Source organism: Amblyomma americanum, chromosome 6 (genome assembly GCF_052857255.1).
Source record: "Amblyomma americanum isolate KBUSLIRL-KWMA chromosome 6, ASM5285725v1, whole genome shotgun sequence".
Taxonomy (NCBI): Eukaryota; Metazoa; Arthropoda; class Arachnida; order Ixodida; family Ixodidae; genus Amblyomma; species Amblyomma americanum.
In genome coordinates this window covers 123,235,691-123,252,446 of record NC_135502.1, presented here as the reverse complement: position 1 = coordinate 123,252,446, position 16,756 = coordinate 123,235,691, and positions in this window count along the sequence as shown.

Below are 16,756 nucleotides of genomic sequence, written 5' to 3'. Positions count from 1 at the left end.
TATTAAAACACATAATTTTCACGCACTTTATTAATTTTTTCGAGTCTACTTCTTTCTTCACAGCAGCGCAGCACTGTTTTCCAAAATCATAATCATGTGATACCCAACATGTCTGCTTCAATAACAAGCTTCACCTTAATTTATACTGCGCATCAGGGGCTGACCTCATTTTCTCGACTTCTCTAAAGCTCGACAAGATATGGCACCGATTATTATTTTTTAAGTTAAATCAACTCAACATTGATCATAAAGCTCAGAAATGGGTCGAATACTTTCTGCATAACCGATACCAGTTTCTTTCCGCTAACAACTAGGATTCACCTTTCAGTGATATTTACTCGGGTATGCCTCAATGCTCAGTCATAGGACCGCTTCTGTTTCTCATTTTCATCAGTGACCTTCCTTCCAAAGTCGCATCTAACAATCTGTTTGCTGACGATTGCGTTGTTTTTCGCGAAATCAAATCACTCCTTGATTGTAACCTCCTACAGAGCGATCTTGCCTACATTTCTACTTGGTGCAATGATTGGCTCGTCGACCTAAACACTGACAAATGTAAAGTTATGTGGCTACACGGACACGCTAGCACTCATACCATGCACTGAATAAATAGCGTTCCCTTAGAATCTGTTACTGAATATGGGTGTCCACATTTCTGCAGACCTCTCCTGGTGACACCACATCGAGTACATTATTAACAGTGCTAACCACATGTTGGGCTACGTACGCCGAAACTTTATGAGAACAGCCTCATCTCCTAAATAATTGTTTTACGAAACGCTAATTCGTTCAAAACTGGAATATGCAGCTTCTTTATGGCAGTTTTGAACGGATTAGCGTTTCGTAAAGCAATGATTTATTATGCAGCTTCTATATGGAGTTCCGGGGTTCGAACCCGACCGCGGCGGCTGCGTTTTTATGCAGGAAAAACGCTAAGGCGCCCGTGTGCTCTGCGATGTCAGTGCACTTTAAAGATCCCCAGGTGGTCGAAATTATTCCGGAGCCCTCCACTACGGCACCTCATTCTTCCTTTCTTCTTTATCCGAGCCGGTTATCCGAGCCGCTTCATATCAAAGATACAAGAACGAGCTGCACATCCAGCTACCACTGATTGTAGGACGTATCGAACACGAGCAGGCATTCCATACATGCCTGGTATCAACGAAGCGTTGTCTCGTGTGTTCTGAGAATACGACTTACGCGTGGCCCACATGCCTGTCAGCAAGCTGCGGAATCAGCTAATGAATGTGAAAGACCGACTACCAAATGAGCAGTTTCCAGGAGTCGTCTACAAAATACCATGCCTGAACTGCAATCATGCCTACATCGGTGAGACAGGAAAGTTCTCAAGACGCATAAAGGACAACCAACGTGATGTGAAAAACAAAAAGCATGCCACAAATGCGCTGGCGGGTCATGCACACGACACTGGCCACCAGATTGACTGGGGCAATGCCCCCATCTTATCTAAGGAAAGAAACCTGACGACGCGCCTTCTGCTGGAATCGCTATTCATCCAAACAACACAAGCAACATTAAACAAGAAAGCTGGCCCCATGCCAGGCATCTACGCCCGATCTTTACGTCACATTCTCCGGATATAAATTTGCCACCGCTCTTGTCCTGCTCACTGTGAACAAGAAACCCGTACGGGTTTCGAAACGTCTTTCTTTTTTCGACTATGGTCAGTGACTGCTACTTCGCTTCATTGCATCACCACGCCTGACCAGACGGATTTCCGTCGAACTCTTGACTACATCAATAGGATGGAATCAGCTACATGCTGCTTAAGATATATTGTTCCTTTATTTGTGAGTGCAACCGATGGCGTACTCACGCACTTCTCACCGGCTTCTTTATGTAAAGGGCTTCAGGGATTTTCCTCCCTTCTTTTGTGCTCATCCTTCCCAATGCTACCGTTTCTTTATATTCAGGTACGTTTGCTGGTTTGTAAGAGCACCGCTTACAATGTTCGGCCAGGCGGCCATCCATAAAGCAAAGGCTGAAACCTTCACTTCATGTTTTTGCAGTCTTTCATAAAGGGAACGGCCGGTTTGTTCCAGGCAGCGTTTGCTGCAGGGCAGTGAGTTCAACGACGCCCTTCTGACAGATGACGGCTTGGGCTCTGTGTGCAGGCACTGCTGTCCTTCTGACCTTCGTTGACGGCCCAGCATTGCTTCCCCAGCTTGTTAGGTGCCGTCAGCACAACCGAGATGCAGTTCCCTTCCGTCACTTTTTAAGCTATTGTGACCAATGGTGCATGTACGGAAATGCTGCCAGCCGTTTGTTTGGATTGGTCTTTTCGCTCTCTTTGGGGCTATCGCCTCTTTTGCGAGGCCCTCGGCTATAGAGGCTACAACATCCATAAAGCAGCCAGACTTTCTTAGTCGTGCCACGTCCTCTTTGAGCTGTCTTGAATACTACGAGAGCAAGAATTATTGAGACGATCAAGCATTCAGTTCCTCACTATGCTCGTTTTTACTAATTTCGAGTGGGCCGAATGATAATGTGAAATCTCCTTTCTGGAATGGGGCACAACTGAGGTTCATCAAGACAAAGGCACAAATCCAGAAATTGAAAAGAGCCATTGAGGCAATTGGAAAATTGGAAACACATTGGTCACTTTTAATATATATATATATATATATATATATATATATATATATATATATATATATATATATATATATATATATATATATATATATATATATATATATATATATATATATATATATATATTCGGACGCTATATTCGGAGGTCGTGGATTCAGATATATATATATAGTAGAAGAAGTATAGAAACTTATAGAAACAGGTATAGAAACTTACGGAACCCGAGACGCGCCGCATAACCCTCGTCGCTGAAAATTAATTTATCACACCATTGGCGTGGTCGTCTGCTAATACTGTGATTGGCGGACGAAGTACTTAGTACTGCCACAGCAGTGCTCTCGCAGTGTTCTCTGAGGCATGCGTGGCCTTTCGCAGTTATCAGCACGCAATCACTGACCTTGAATGCAACGGAGTAGCGCTCTTGACGGACTAAGTTCTACCTCGCTACTTTGAAACATACGGGTCCGTAAGTGGACAGAACGGCGAACCACGCATGTAAAGCCGTTATAGCATCAAGACCCAAGAATGTTTCGCAGGTGTTCAAAATATCGTGGGTTCATGACGGAAACTGGCATTTATTTGTGTACCGAGTCATCGGTATCACTAGATATAGCGCGAGGCTACAGAATGCTCAAGCTAATCTGCTGGTGAACAAATTTAGCTTGGAATACAGGCATCTTAACGGAGAAACGATAATGACCTTCTTGAAAGAGATCACCGGTTTCAGTCCTGCATTTGTCATCCCATACTCCTTCACAAAAGAGCCACTGACCTAATCCCGAAAGCCTACCTCAGACATCGACTCAGTACTGTCAAAGCATAAGAAAACTAGATCTGAAGCTATTCCGGAGCCCTCCACTACGGCCCCTATTTCTTCCTTTCTTCTTTCACTTCTTCTTTCACTCCCTTCTTTATACATTCCCTTACGGCGCGGTTCAGGTGTCCAAAGATATATAGACAGATACTGCGCCATTTCCTTTTCCTAAAAACCAATTATTATTATTATTATTAAGCCTTGTCTCACATACGTTCATTGTTTTCTTTTGACGGTGACGAACCGATACTCAGCCATTGGCAAGTTGAACACAGTAAGGAACGTTTAAGGCGATCTCTCTGATAAATCTCACCCGAGAATCGCCCAGTTGCCGAGGGCATGCAGTGCGTTCATAGCTATCGTTGAAAAATTGTGTCGGGCCCATCAGCATCGCAAGTTGCTGTTATAAAAGAAGTTGCGTACGTGAGCCCCACGTCTACAGCCGACGTCTTAACAAAGTAAAAAAAGAATACGACTGTCTTTTCCAACGGAATCGTGACACACTTCTCTGCCGTGCCAAGTACTTATAGTAATCGGGCTACACTTTTGTTTTCTGGCCACCTAGGTGAACCATGTTTTAAAACTATTGGTGAGGCTAACGCAGAAACTTATTCGCCGCAGTGGGCGCGTTTGCTACGTGCAGACGTTGGTGAGTGGCGACACCACGGGTTACTGAGCATCCGCAGGGACATCTCCCCGCAGTGGAATGATGTTGAGCAGTGCACCACCACGGACCCGAGCACCCGCGTTTAGCCGTGTGTGGCACTGCTGTGCCCGGGGAAAAGGGGATCCTGGTGGTTGAGCTGACGCCGAGCGTTTGGACCTTGAAGGCCCTCGGCGGAGGCAGCACACCACTTTGGCCCCGGTTTCCTTTAGGCGGCACTTGCGGTATGACCCGACCGGAGGAAATCGGAACTCGCCTTTTCCTGTCCTCTTCTTCATCTTTCATTTGCCTGTATTCTTTCTCACAGCTCTCCTATCTTTTTTTCACTTCTGGGTTTTCCTTTTTTTTCCTGGCGGCGAGGGTTAACCTTGTGTGGCTTACAAACTTTGTTACGCCATATTTGGTTATAGTGGTGGTGTACAGCTGGCGTGGGCAGGGCTTTTTAGAGGCACCGGTCCAGTCCCCATGTTTGGCTTTATGGTGGTCGGCTGGCATCGTTCCCGAACAACGAACACATTCTATGGCTTCTCATTTGCTTCAAACCGATTTCTCTCGAAAGTGAGGGCGCACAGAGACATGTAAATTCTTCAACAAATAATGCAACAAGCTTCCTACGACTCCACGCTTTTCACAGCGAACACTAGGAACACACCGCTAGACAAGTATCACCATTCATCGTTACCAGGACTTTAACAAGCGCTATAGGAGAAGAGTACAAGATCAAAAAGCTTGCATATGGAGACCTTCTTTTAGAAGTTTATATAACCACGAACAACAGAAATTGAGAGAGTGAAGCCATTTGGAGATATAGCGGTCACAGTCAGCGCGCACCGATCTTTGAATACTGTTCGGGGAGTTATCTCAGATGTTAATCTCGAATATGTAACTGATGAAGAACTTCTGGAAGGTTTAAAGGAGCAAACATGAACAATGTATAAACATGAAAATGAGACGACATAATATAGAAATTCTCACAAAGCACATTGTCCTGACATTGGCATCTAGTACCCTCCCTGACTCCCTAGAAACAGGCTACATAAAATTCCAACATCGGCAATACATACCAAATCCACGACGCTGCTTTAAATGCCAACATTACGGCCACAGCTTTGAGCGTCGCCGGCGCCAACTCACATGTTCTAAGTGTTCTTTTCATGAACACGACTCTGAAAACTGTACAGTTGAACAACTCCTATGTGTAAGTTGTGAGGGCAGCCATCCTGCATACTCACTTGCATGTCCAGTCTGGAAACAAGAAAAGGAGATCGTTACAATCGAAGACAAAGAAAATATACCATTGAGGGTAGCGCGGAAGAGAGTATCTTTGATGCACAAACCTATCTTCTCCTATATGGTGCAACAGGGCATGGCACTACAGCAGCTTTCGCCTCCCGCACAGGCCACACGAAGTGGGCGTGCTGCAGGGCCACCCGTGTCCCAGGTGGCAGCAGCTAGCGCTGCACTACCACCCAAGAAATATGCCGCGCGGACCTCCAGGTCAGCGAGCCCCAAGGCCCCTCTCCACACGGAGAGGCCAAACACGAGAACAGCTGTGCGTCTCTCACGTTCGTCCAGCGTATCGGAGGATGCGATGGACGGAAGTCAAGGCAGTCCTGTGCCGTCGACGTCAGAAGGACGGCGGGAGTCCGTAGAACCAAAAAGAAGAGAAGACCCGAATCCAAGCGCCCGAAAACTCAACCTAGTTTTCTTGGTAACTACTTATTAAAAAATGGCAATCATACACTGGAACTTTAGGGGACTCTAACATAACCTAAACGACATTAGCCACACATTCACCTGTCGCCTTGTGTTTACAAGAGACAAATTTAGGCTCTAAACACGAAAACGTTCTGAAACACTATAAGTTCTCCCGCCGTGACCGAGAGCAGACGAGCCGGCTTTCGGGTGGCGTGGCCATCATAGTGAATAACAGAATCGCAGCTCGAGAACACAAGCTTAAAACCAGATTAGAAGCTGTGGCGGCCAACCTGCACAAATTTAGAACGGCCACAGCGTGGTGCGTTTATATTGACCAACTTCATAACATAACAATCCAAGACATAGAAGACCTTTTAGTGCAACTACAAGAACCGTTTTTGATGGTCGGAGCCCACTCCGGTTTTTGGGGCATTGACAAAACCAACACTAGAGGCCAGCTGATTGAGGATTTATTACTCTGTAACAACGTTTGCCTCCTGAACGCTGGAAAACGCACCTATTGTTCTCCTAGATCACGGAAATTGAGTTGTATAGATCTGTCTTTTAGTTTGTATTCTATTTTTACAGATTTTAATTAGGATGTCTTAGGTAACCCATATGTTAGTGATCGTCTACCCATACTTATTAGCTTAGCACATTCACCCGAAGTAATCCCAACTAAGCCACAACGATGGAAACTGCACTTAGCCGACTGGGCACTGTTCCTTGAAAAAGCCAGCCTATATAAAATGGTTTCTGACGACCTGAGTGTAGACGAACTTAACCAATTTTTCACAAACTGTAATATTGCCGCCGCATGCCAAGCTATTCCTCAATCCTCTGGAAAAGTAAAACAAACTCACAATACTTGTACACAAAAGAAATACTGGTACACAAAAGAAAAAAGAAACAAAACAAATCCTGGGGCATTTTTCGTAGATACCCTACACAGGAGAATTTTATAAAATTTAAAAAGCGAGAGCGAAAGCTCGATACATTATTCGTAGTGCCGAAAAATCTTCGTGGAAGAATTATGTGTTGTCGATAAACAGCTCAACCACATCAAAACAATTGTGGGGGAAGGTCAGAAAGCTAAATTGCAAATGCTCTCCGTTCACATTCCCCCTTTTCACAGCTCCCGGTGTACAGGCGAGTGTAGATGAACAGGCAGATATTTTAGGTGAATATTTTTCTGCAGTTTCGAACTCATCACATTACACCAATTCATTTCAAAAATAGAAAAATACAGCAGAGAAGCAAAGACTGTCTACAGGTGGCGGTACAAGCGAACCTTACAACAGTTTAATTACATACAAGAAATCAAAACTGTATTTTCTGCCGGTGAACATACTGCACCCGGCTCAGTCCAAATACGTTACCAAATGCCAGCCCATGTTTCTGAACCTGCCGTAGAGGCACATTTAAGTTCTTTTATCAAAGATTGGGGATCAGAGAAAATACTCAAAGCCTGGAAATAAGCTATTACTGTACTGTTTCTAAACTTGGCAAGCCACCAACCTCTCCTAGGAGTTATATAGCTATAGCCCTTACCAGTCCCCTCGCCAAGTCCTTTAAAAGTGTCTTAAATATAAGATTAGATTTTGTCCTTCAGTCCTGTGAACTTATCTACAGCCATCAATGTGGTTTCAAAAAAGGATGCTCCACTACAGGTCACTCAGTTCGCCTTGAAAATAATTTTACGAGGTGGCAAGCCCAAGAACAGGTGCACATTATGACAGATTAAAATGTGATTTAATGGGTGTGGGCCTAGCGCGAGCGCTCCGTCCCGCGCCACTGCACTCTTCTTCGCCTTCGTAACATGACCTGGGTCCTGCGATCGTCCCGATCGGTTGCGTGAATTCCGCATGATGAGGTGACGATGAACATGATCAGAAAGGATAGAAGAGAATGAAAGGCTTGCCACCAAGATGAACGAGATGATCTGATGAACGGTTGTTCCCGGAGCTTCAAGTCCAGCGGTCTGTCGCCCACAGTCGAAAGTCAAAGGTCTCGCCGGACAGCTTGGGCGGCGGTGCCGTCTTGGTTCGGGACGTCGTCGGGCCATAGTACGTCTGGTCCTGGGCGTCCTGTCTTGTGGTCGGGGCTGGGGACGGGGCAGAGGAAAAGCGGCTGGTCGGTTCTAGTCAGGTCGAGCTTGAGTTGAGCAGGGCGGCGGAGTCCAGGTGCCGTCGGTCGAAGACGAGGGCGAGCAGAAGGGGGCGATGCTCCAGGGACCAAGATGACGATGAGGAACCCGCACCTCACACCAAATTTTACGAGGTGGCTAGCCAAAGAACAGGGGGACATGAAGACAGATGAAAATATGATTGAGTGTGTCCCACGGGATCTGCTGACCTCTCAAAGCCAGGCAGATTTAGCGACCTGCTTCGCGACTCCAAGCTCATCATTGCCTCGGCTTCTTCAATTGGACAACTTCACCCTCCTTTCATCAAGAAAGGAGTTTCTCCTGCGCCGCACACGTGCTCTCATCTCTCCGTGTGTGGTAACCCTCCCCCGCTGTCTTACCCGTGCATAGGAGGTTGCTTTCAGAGGATCCGGGTCGGGTTTGCCCTCACACCTGCCGTCACTCGGAAGTGGCCTCAGTACCGATATTTCTTTCCTCGGCTTGGGTATTTGATATCTAAACACGAGGAGATTGAAGACGACATTAATCACTTACTGTTGGACTGCCCAGCTCTCAAGCGCACAAGGATCCTGCACCTGAAGGTTGCGGGCTTTTCACCAAGCAACCCTGCTTCATACATTGCGTGAACTCAGGGACCGTACCATCGTTCTTTACTGGACTTCATCAAAGCATCTAGCCATTTTTCGTTAATTTGATCACTCCTACATCTTTCATCACACCTTCGGCCATCATTGATACCTTGAGGCAATAAATATCGCTTAAAAAAAGTATGATTTAATGCCTGCGGAGCCTAGCGCGAGCGCTCCGTCCCGCGCCACTGCCCTCTTCTTCGTCTTCGTAACAATACTGTCAGAGATGCCTTTATACACAAACAACACTGTCTTGCAGTATTTTTTTTTATTTAGAAAAGGCATATGACACAACCTGGAGGTTCGGGATTCTTCAAGACCTTGGACAGCTTTGCATCCGCGGCAGGATGTTAAATTGCGTAAAAGAATTCTCGTCTCACCGCTCGTTTCATGTGCGCTAGGGTCAGCCATTTCAAAGAAATTTATTAAGGAGAATGGGGTACCTCACGGTTGTATTCTGGGTACTACACTTTTTGTCACAAATATTAATTATATTAGTAAGATAATCACAAGGTCTATTATGTATTATGTCTATGTTTACGATCTTCAGATAGCATGCACATCCTCCAACATATCCACATGCTTACATTCACAGCGCAAAGACAAACACGGACTTGAGGGGAGACACCACAAAGCGCCGACTTCAACAACGTTTATTGCTGCGCGCAGCGACTACATGTAGCATACAGCGGGCATGCGCAGCAACGAAAAGGAAAGTCATGTGAGACTGGTAGCAGCGCCAACACGTAAAAGAAACACATCATCACAGGTACAAGAAAGACAACATGAAGCTAAAACCTATAAGTCAGGACGCAAACAAGAACAAAAACCATGATACCCTAGTTTGAAATTCCAAAGACCCGACGTTCTTTATCACCTAACAACACCGAAGGGGTGCTGACACAATAATCTCCTTTTTCGGGCAATTTCACCAGCCTCTGCTATCTCCCTGGCAGTTTTGCTGACATACTTATGAGGAACTGTTGTTTTTCCCAAAAAAGGACCACGTTCCTTAAACTGTTGGCAATCACGGCAGTGTATGCCTAGATGACGGGATGCCCCGATGACACTATTGCTGTGTTGCATGAGCCTCTCGTTTAGACAGCTGCCAGTTTGGCCAACGTAGGCTCGGCCGCAGGGCAAAGGTATAGAGCACACTACGTTTTTTGCGCACTCTACAAAAGGTTGCCTGTGCCTAACAGTGCAGGAATCGCTGCCAGTAATGGTGGAATTTACCCTCTTGCACAGTTTCGACAGCTTCTCTGGTGCGGAAAACACTACATGCACACTTGCTCTTTTCCCTATTTTTTGAGCTGGTGGGCGATGGTTTGCATGTACGGTAGTACCGCCACATTTTTCTTCCAATTTGTGTCAGTCCCAACGGTGTCCGGCACTACTTCCCTGCTTTCTTTGAGCATGTTCTCGGCAACAGATAACAAGAGTGAACTCGGGTAGCCAGAGCCGCTCAACCGGGTCACCTGGCTAGAAAACGCATAATCCAGTCGATGCTCGCATGATTTCGTAAGAGCACTGCAAAAGCAAGATTTTACAATTGCCCATTTGACTAGTTTTGAGTGGGCTGGACCAAAAGGAAGGACAGGTTTGTTTCCTCGTGGTTCATAAGCCCAACACACATGGTCAGCAGAAAAATAAATGCCCAGATCAAGAAATATGATGAATTCCTTCACAGCCTCTTCATGCGTCAGGAATAGTGGATGAAGGCATTCGGAAAACATACCAAACATACTGAACATGCTAGCCTGATTGGACATATCCTGTGAGTTTGTAAAAACGAGAAAATCATCAACATATCTGAAAATGCCCGCAACACTGGAACCTTCACTTCTGCGTTTCAACTCTCGGTCCCGCTCCGCTAGAAAAATGGCGCTCAAAACAGGAGCAACGCAGGAGCCAATGCATATTCTGTTTTTTTTTTTTGAGTGACAATGTTACCTTCCCAAACAGCGAATGTAGACTTGAGGTACGTTGAAAGCAATTCCAGAAAGTTATTTACGGACAGACCACAACTGTTCTGAAACGGAATCACTCCGTGTCTGTCAATGCAGTTCCTTACGCTGATCAACAGGTTGTCCTCAGGAATAGAATAATAAAGGTCTTTAATGTCGACTGAGAAAGCCGACAGGTTCGCCTTGGGCCGGTCCTTAAGAAATCGGACCACCTCGTCAAAGTTCTTCACTTTAAAGGGGTCGTCAGTCGTAAGAACATTTAAGTTTTGCTGCAGAAACCTTGCAAGCGACTTCTGCCATGTCCCATTCTCAGAAATAATTACCCGCAGTCACTTTATGAGTTTTTGCAGCGAAGAAAAGTTCCAAGCTGAGCTTTTCTGCCTTGTCTATGGTCTTAACAAGCGTATCCAAATTCACGGAGCTGCATAATCTTTTTGCCGCACTCTTTACACGCTCCAAACGTACCTCATTTCTTCTGTCGAACACCGAGAACACCGCTTCCTCTGCTTTTGCTTTATACGTGTCCTCCGACAGCACCACAAAGCCTCCTTCCTTGTCGCCGGTTAGAAGCGCTAAAGAATTATCCCGCAAATAAGACACAGTTCTCTGGATGGGCAATCTACGACACTGGGCTTTACAACGAGAGACAACGTCCACACCCTCCGAAAGGCATCTGCCACTCTCCGAGCCAGGAGCAAGACTTGACACTTGCCTCACCTTGGCCAAACGTTCGGCAGCTGTCTTCTTTGGCTCCACTGCGAACTTGGGTCCGCAGCTGAGCACCTGTCGCACATAAGACGGTAGTTGGACATCACCGACGATGTGGACAGTGTTTCTGTGATGAGGTGTCCCAGGCGGAAGCACCAGGCGAAGCGCAGGAAGCTCTTGCTGCCACAGAAATTCCGTTGCCCTATCAACAGTGAACGAATTCATCAGATTTATTTTTCTGCTGACCATGTGTGTTGGGCTTATGAACCGCGAGGAAACAAGCCTGTCATTCCTTTTGGTTCAGCCCACTCAAAACTAGTCATACGGGCAATGGTAAAATCTTGCTTTTGCAGTGCTCTTACGAAATCATGCGAGCATCGACTGGATTATGCGTTTTCTAGCCAGGTGACCCGGTTGAGCGGCTCTGGCTACCCGTGTTCACTCTTGTTATCGGTTGCCGAGAACATGCTCAAAGAAAGCAGGGAAGTAGTGCCGGACACCGTTGGGACTGACACAAATCGGAAGAAAATGTGGCGGTACTACCGTACATGCACACCGTCGCCCACCAGCTCAAAAAAATAGGGAAAAGAGCAGGTGTGCATGTGGTGTTTTCCGCACCAGAGAACCTGTCGAAACTGTGCAAGAGGGTAAATTCCACCATTACTGGCAGCGATTCTTGCACTGTTAAGCACAGGCAACCTTTTGTAGAGTGCGCAAAAAACGTAGTGTACTCTATACCTTTGTCCAGCGGCCGAGCCTACGTTGGCCAAACTGGCAGATGTCTAAACGAAAGGCTCATGGAACACAACAATAGTGTCGTCGGGGCATCCCGTCATCTAGGCATACACTGCCGTGATTGCCAACAGTGTAAGAAACGTGGTCCTTTTTTGGGAAAAACAACAGTTCTTCATAAGTATGTCAGCAAAACTGCCAGGGAGATAGCAGAGGTTGGTGAGATTGCAAAGGAGATTATTTTGTCACCATCCCTTGGGTGCTGTTAAGTGATAAAGAACGTCGGGTCTTAGGAATTTCCAACTAGGGTATCATGGTTTTTGTTCTTGTTTGCTTCCTGACTTTTAGGTTTTAGCTTTATGTTGTCTTCCTTGTACCTGTGATGATGTGTTTCCTTTGCGGGTTGGCGCTGCTACCAGTCTCACATCACTTTCCTTTTCGTTGCTGCGCATGCCCGCTGTATGCTATATGTAGTCGCTGCGCGCAGCAATAAACGTTGTTGAAGTCGGCTCTTTGTGGTGTCTCCCCTCACTCAAGTCCGTGTTTGTCTTTGCGCTGTGAATGTAAGCATGAAGTACCAACTCGCCCAGCAACTGATTTTAAGCATATCCACATGCGAAAGACAAATACAACTAACAATAAACAAACTGGCCACATGGGCAGACAGGAATGCTTTCCAGTTCTGTGCATAGAAAACAGTGGCCTTACTTTTTCATTCAAATGGGGCCTACAGACAGAACCCGCACCTAAACGAAACCCAGTTACCATTAGAAACAGAACAAAAATTTTTAGGCATAACATTTGACCGAAAACTAGCCTTCCTGCCGCACACAAATGCGTTGAAAAAGAAATCTTCTCGATCACTGAATATATTCAAAGTTCTTTGACACAAACTCTGGCGTTCTGACAGGGCAAGTCTTCTACAGATTTATGGCTCAGTGGTACGATCCTTCTTAGACTTTGGTTGCATAGTGTATGGTTCAGCAATGCTATCTTACTTGAAACGACTAGGTCCAGTGCATAATTTGGGTTTGCGTCTTTCCACTGGCACATACAGGACGTCCACCATAAACAGTCTTTATATTAAAACAAACGAACCATCTCTTACAGAAGAAGAACCATTATTACAAATTCATACGTTCTAAAAATCCGTTCCCTACAAAAACATATCTGTTACGAAATAGTTACAAAGTGTCCATCTAGAACACTATTTAACAACAAACCGCAAACCATCAGGCCACTGCTCTTGCGTTTTTAAGAGATTTTCCAGAATCTCGGCGTACTGAACACATTACCCAGAATTGCGCTAAGACGAGATCTACTGCCTACATGGTATGATTTTCCTGCATTTTGCGATTTTACTCTTACACAGTCCCACAAAAAGCAAACTCCGCAACAACATGTAGTTCAAGAATTTCTTTAAGCGCAGGAAAATATAATGCTTTCACGAAATTTTATACTGAGGGCTTAAAAAAGGATATCTGCGCATGAAGCGCAGTAGTACGAAAAAATGAAAAGAAAATAATTTGACTTCCACAGTGCGCATCAATCTTCTCAGCAGAATGTCACGCCGTGTTCGTAGCGGTAAGGCATAAGAAACCTCAAAATGAGAACCTCAAAAAATAATATTATTTACACAGACTCCTTCTGTGTACTTACAGCTCTCCGCTCGAGAAATGCAACCACTCTGATGCTTGGCGACATCATAGGCAACATAAAAAAAGCCATAGCTTAAGGACAAAATGTAAAATATTGCTGCGTACCGAGTCATGTCGGCATTAAAGGCAACGAAAGAGCCGACCCCTGCGCTAGTCAGACTCAAGGCAAGCAAAAAAAAAAGAAAAGATTTCCTTTAAAGACTGCATGAACTTAGCACACTGTAAATTAAGAAAAAAATGGAAGTCCGCGTGGAACAGTGAAGAAAATAACAAATTACAGTTTTTAAAACCAGTCATTGGTGAATGGAAATCCTGAACCCACCAAGAACGTTTCAAGGAATTGGTCATCTGCCGTCTTCGTATAGGACACACACACCGCACACATAATTTCCCGCTAACAAAAGACAAGTTACAATGTGAGATATGCGATGACGATCTATCCGTAAACCATGTTCTATTTTCGTGCAAAAAACTCGAAACACTGAGGAAAAAGCATTTTTTTCATTTTTTTTTACAATTAACATATACTGTTTCATCCAGCATTGGTGTTAGCTGAAAATGCACTTGTTGACTTTTCACATATTTTAAGTTCTTAAACACAGCGGAGGTTTTAAACAAATTGTAGATTGTAAAATATATAGTAATTCATGACAAACAGACCCTTTTAACCACACCTCAGCCAATTTCTCATTACTGAGAAGAATACTGAGGTCTTTTTTTCGATCGGTCGGGAGCCTCGACATCCTTGCGCTGGGAAGGATGATTGCAGAGGATACCCGACTTTATTTAAATCCTTTATTAGAACCCATCTCTGAAATGCCTTTCTTTGGCATCACTAGAAATAAAAATTAGCATTTTAGGCCCTCTACACAACCGATCACTTTTCACATTGTTATAATTTTAAGAGAAATCTTTTTCTATACCTTTTGGTTGGCGCATGATGGCCTTAGCTGCCTATGTGCCATTAAACCCAACACAAACACGAACGCTGAAACCTATACTGAAACCATCCTAAACAGATGAAAATTTTCAGAGCAAATTTCATCAAGCCCAGACAACCTTTCCAATCCTAGCGGCTTGAGGTGGATTTGAGACAATGCCTGATTGAATAGCGTGAGACCACTCGGCCACCGCCTGGCTGAATTGGGATAGGTGTTGCAACTGGTATATAGCACTTCCTTAGCACTACGTTCTTATCGACATCGCCTTTCATTCCAACCGTTTGCGGTTCGAAATGGTCGGCACCGGATGTGCTGCAGCTGTATACGTGCACGGTAGCCAGATGAACCGATATATAATAATGCACGCTCATTGAAAAAATTTAAAATATTTGTTAAATAAACATATTTCTCATATCTTAGATTTATTGAAAGCAGTTAAGTATTTAAATGAATTTTGAGTGCAAAAGCACAATGGGCCTCCTAACCTGGAAACTGCTGGTGTGTAGGGAAGCCACTGAAGCCACGTAACGCGGGAAAGGGCGGGAAATATACGGACCTGCGGTATCAAACCTGCGGCGGAACGAGCAGATCACCATTGTTTGCAACTGCAGACGAGCACTATTCTAACGCCGCAGCCAGACACTCCTGGAGTTAAACTGCAACACACTCTCACGCTGTGCATTGGTCGCTGTTGTCTTCATGAACTGCCATCTGTGCGCAAGTCACGACAGGAAAAGAAACGCGTTTTCAATCGCGCTTTCAGTAGCGTGGTGTTCGTGTCAACCTTCCAAAACCTTCTTTCGCACAATATCGTAGCGATGAGAAAGTTGAAGCGCGATTGCCGCGTGCCGACGACGACGCTGCTGCTGGCGGACCTGCCTGATCCCGTGTTCTTGTGCTCTTGCTATCACCACCTGTGCTCGCCGCCGGCCTCTACGTCAAGGAAGCCGTGACAATGTTTTGTGGTTTGCTAAACCGCCAGCAATTTTTCGCCTTGTAATTGTGCATTTATTTGTACTGACATGCCGCAACATGTACCTGCTGGATGTTTAACTGTTTCGGGAGCATTGTGCACTGGGTATCTTTTATACTTGAAAAAAGAACCTCATTCAGGATATGAGCTGTTGGCTTCTGCTTAAGTTTGCATGTGAAGGGAGAAGAAAAAAGAAGGAAAGAAAGGTTGAAAGAAAGAAGGAAAGAACGAAAGAAAGAAAGGAAGGAAGAGGGAAACAAATAAAAAAAACAGAAAGAAATAAACGAAGAAAGAAAGAAAGAAGGAAAGGAAGAGAGAAATAAAGAAAGACAGAGAAAGAAAGAGATGAAGAAAGAAAGCAAGAAAGTAGGGAAGGAAGACAGAAAATCAGAAAGAGAACTGAAAGAAAGAAAGAAAGCTGGAAGGACAGAAAGAAGGGAGAAGAAAAAAGAATAGAAAAAAGGTTGAAAGAAAGAAGGAAAGAACGAAAGAAAGAAAGGAAGAAAGAGGGAAACAAATAAAAGAAACACAGCGAAATAAACGAAGAAAGAAAGAAAGAAGGAAAGGAAGAGAGAAATAAAGAAAGACAGAGAAAGAAAGAGAGAAAGAAAGCAAGAAAGTAGGGAAGGAAGACAGGAAAACAGAAAGGGAACTGAAAGAAAGGGAGAAAGCTGGAAGGAAATAATAATAATAATAATAATAAACACCTTTATTTTCAGACAAAAAGAAGAAAAAAGAAGGAAAGAAAGGCTGAAAGAAAGAAGGAAAGAAAAAAAGAAAGAAAGGAAGGAACAGGGACACAAATAAAGAAACAGAACGAAATAAACGAAGAAAGAAAGAAAGAAGGAAAGGAAGAGAGAAATAAAGAAAGACAGAGGAAGAAAGATAGGAAGAAAGCAAGCAAGAAAGTAGGGAAGGAAGACAGAAAAACAGAAAGAGAACTGAAAAAAAGGAAGAAAGCTGGAAGGAAAGAAAGAAGGGAGAAGAAAAAAGAAGGAAAGAAAGGTTGAAAGAAAGAAGGAAAGAACGAAAGAAAGAAAGGAAGAAAAAGGGAACAAATAAAGAAACAGAACGAAATAAATGAAGAAAGAAAGAAAGAAAGAAGGTAAGCAAGAGAGAAATAAAGAAAGAGAAAGAAAGATAGGAAGAAGAAAGCAAGAAAGTAGGGAAGGAAGACAGAAAAACAGAAAGAGAACTGAGAGAAAGGAAG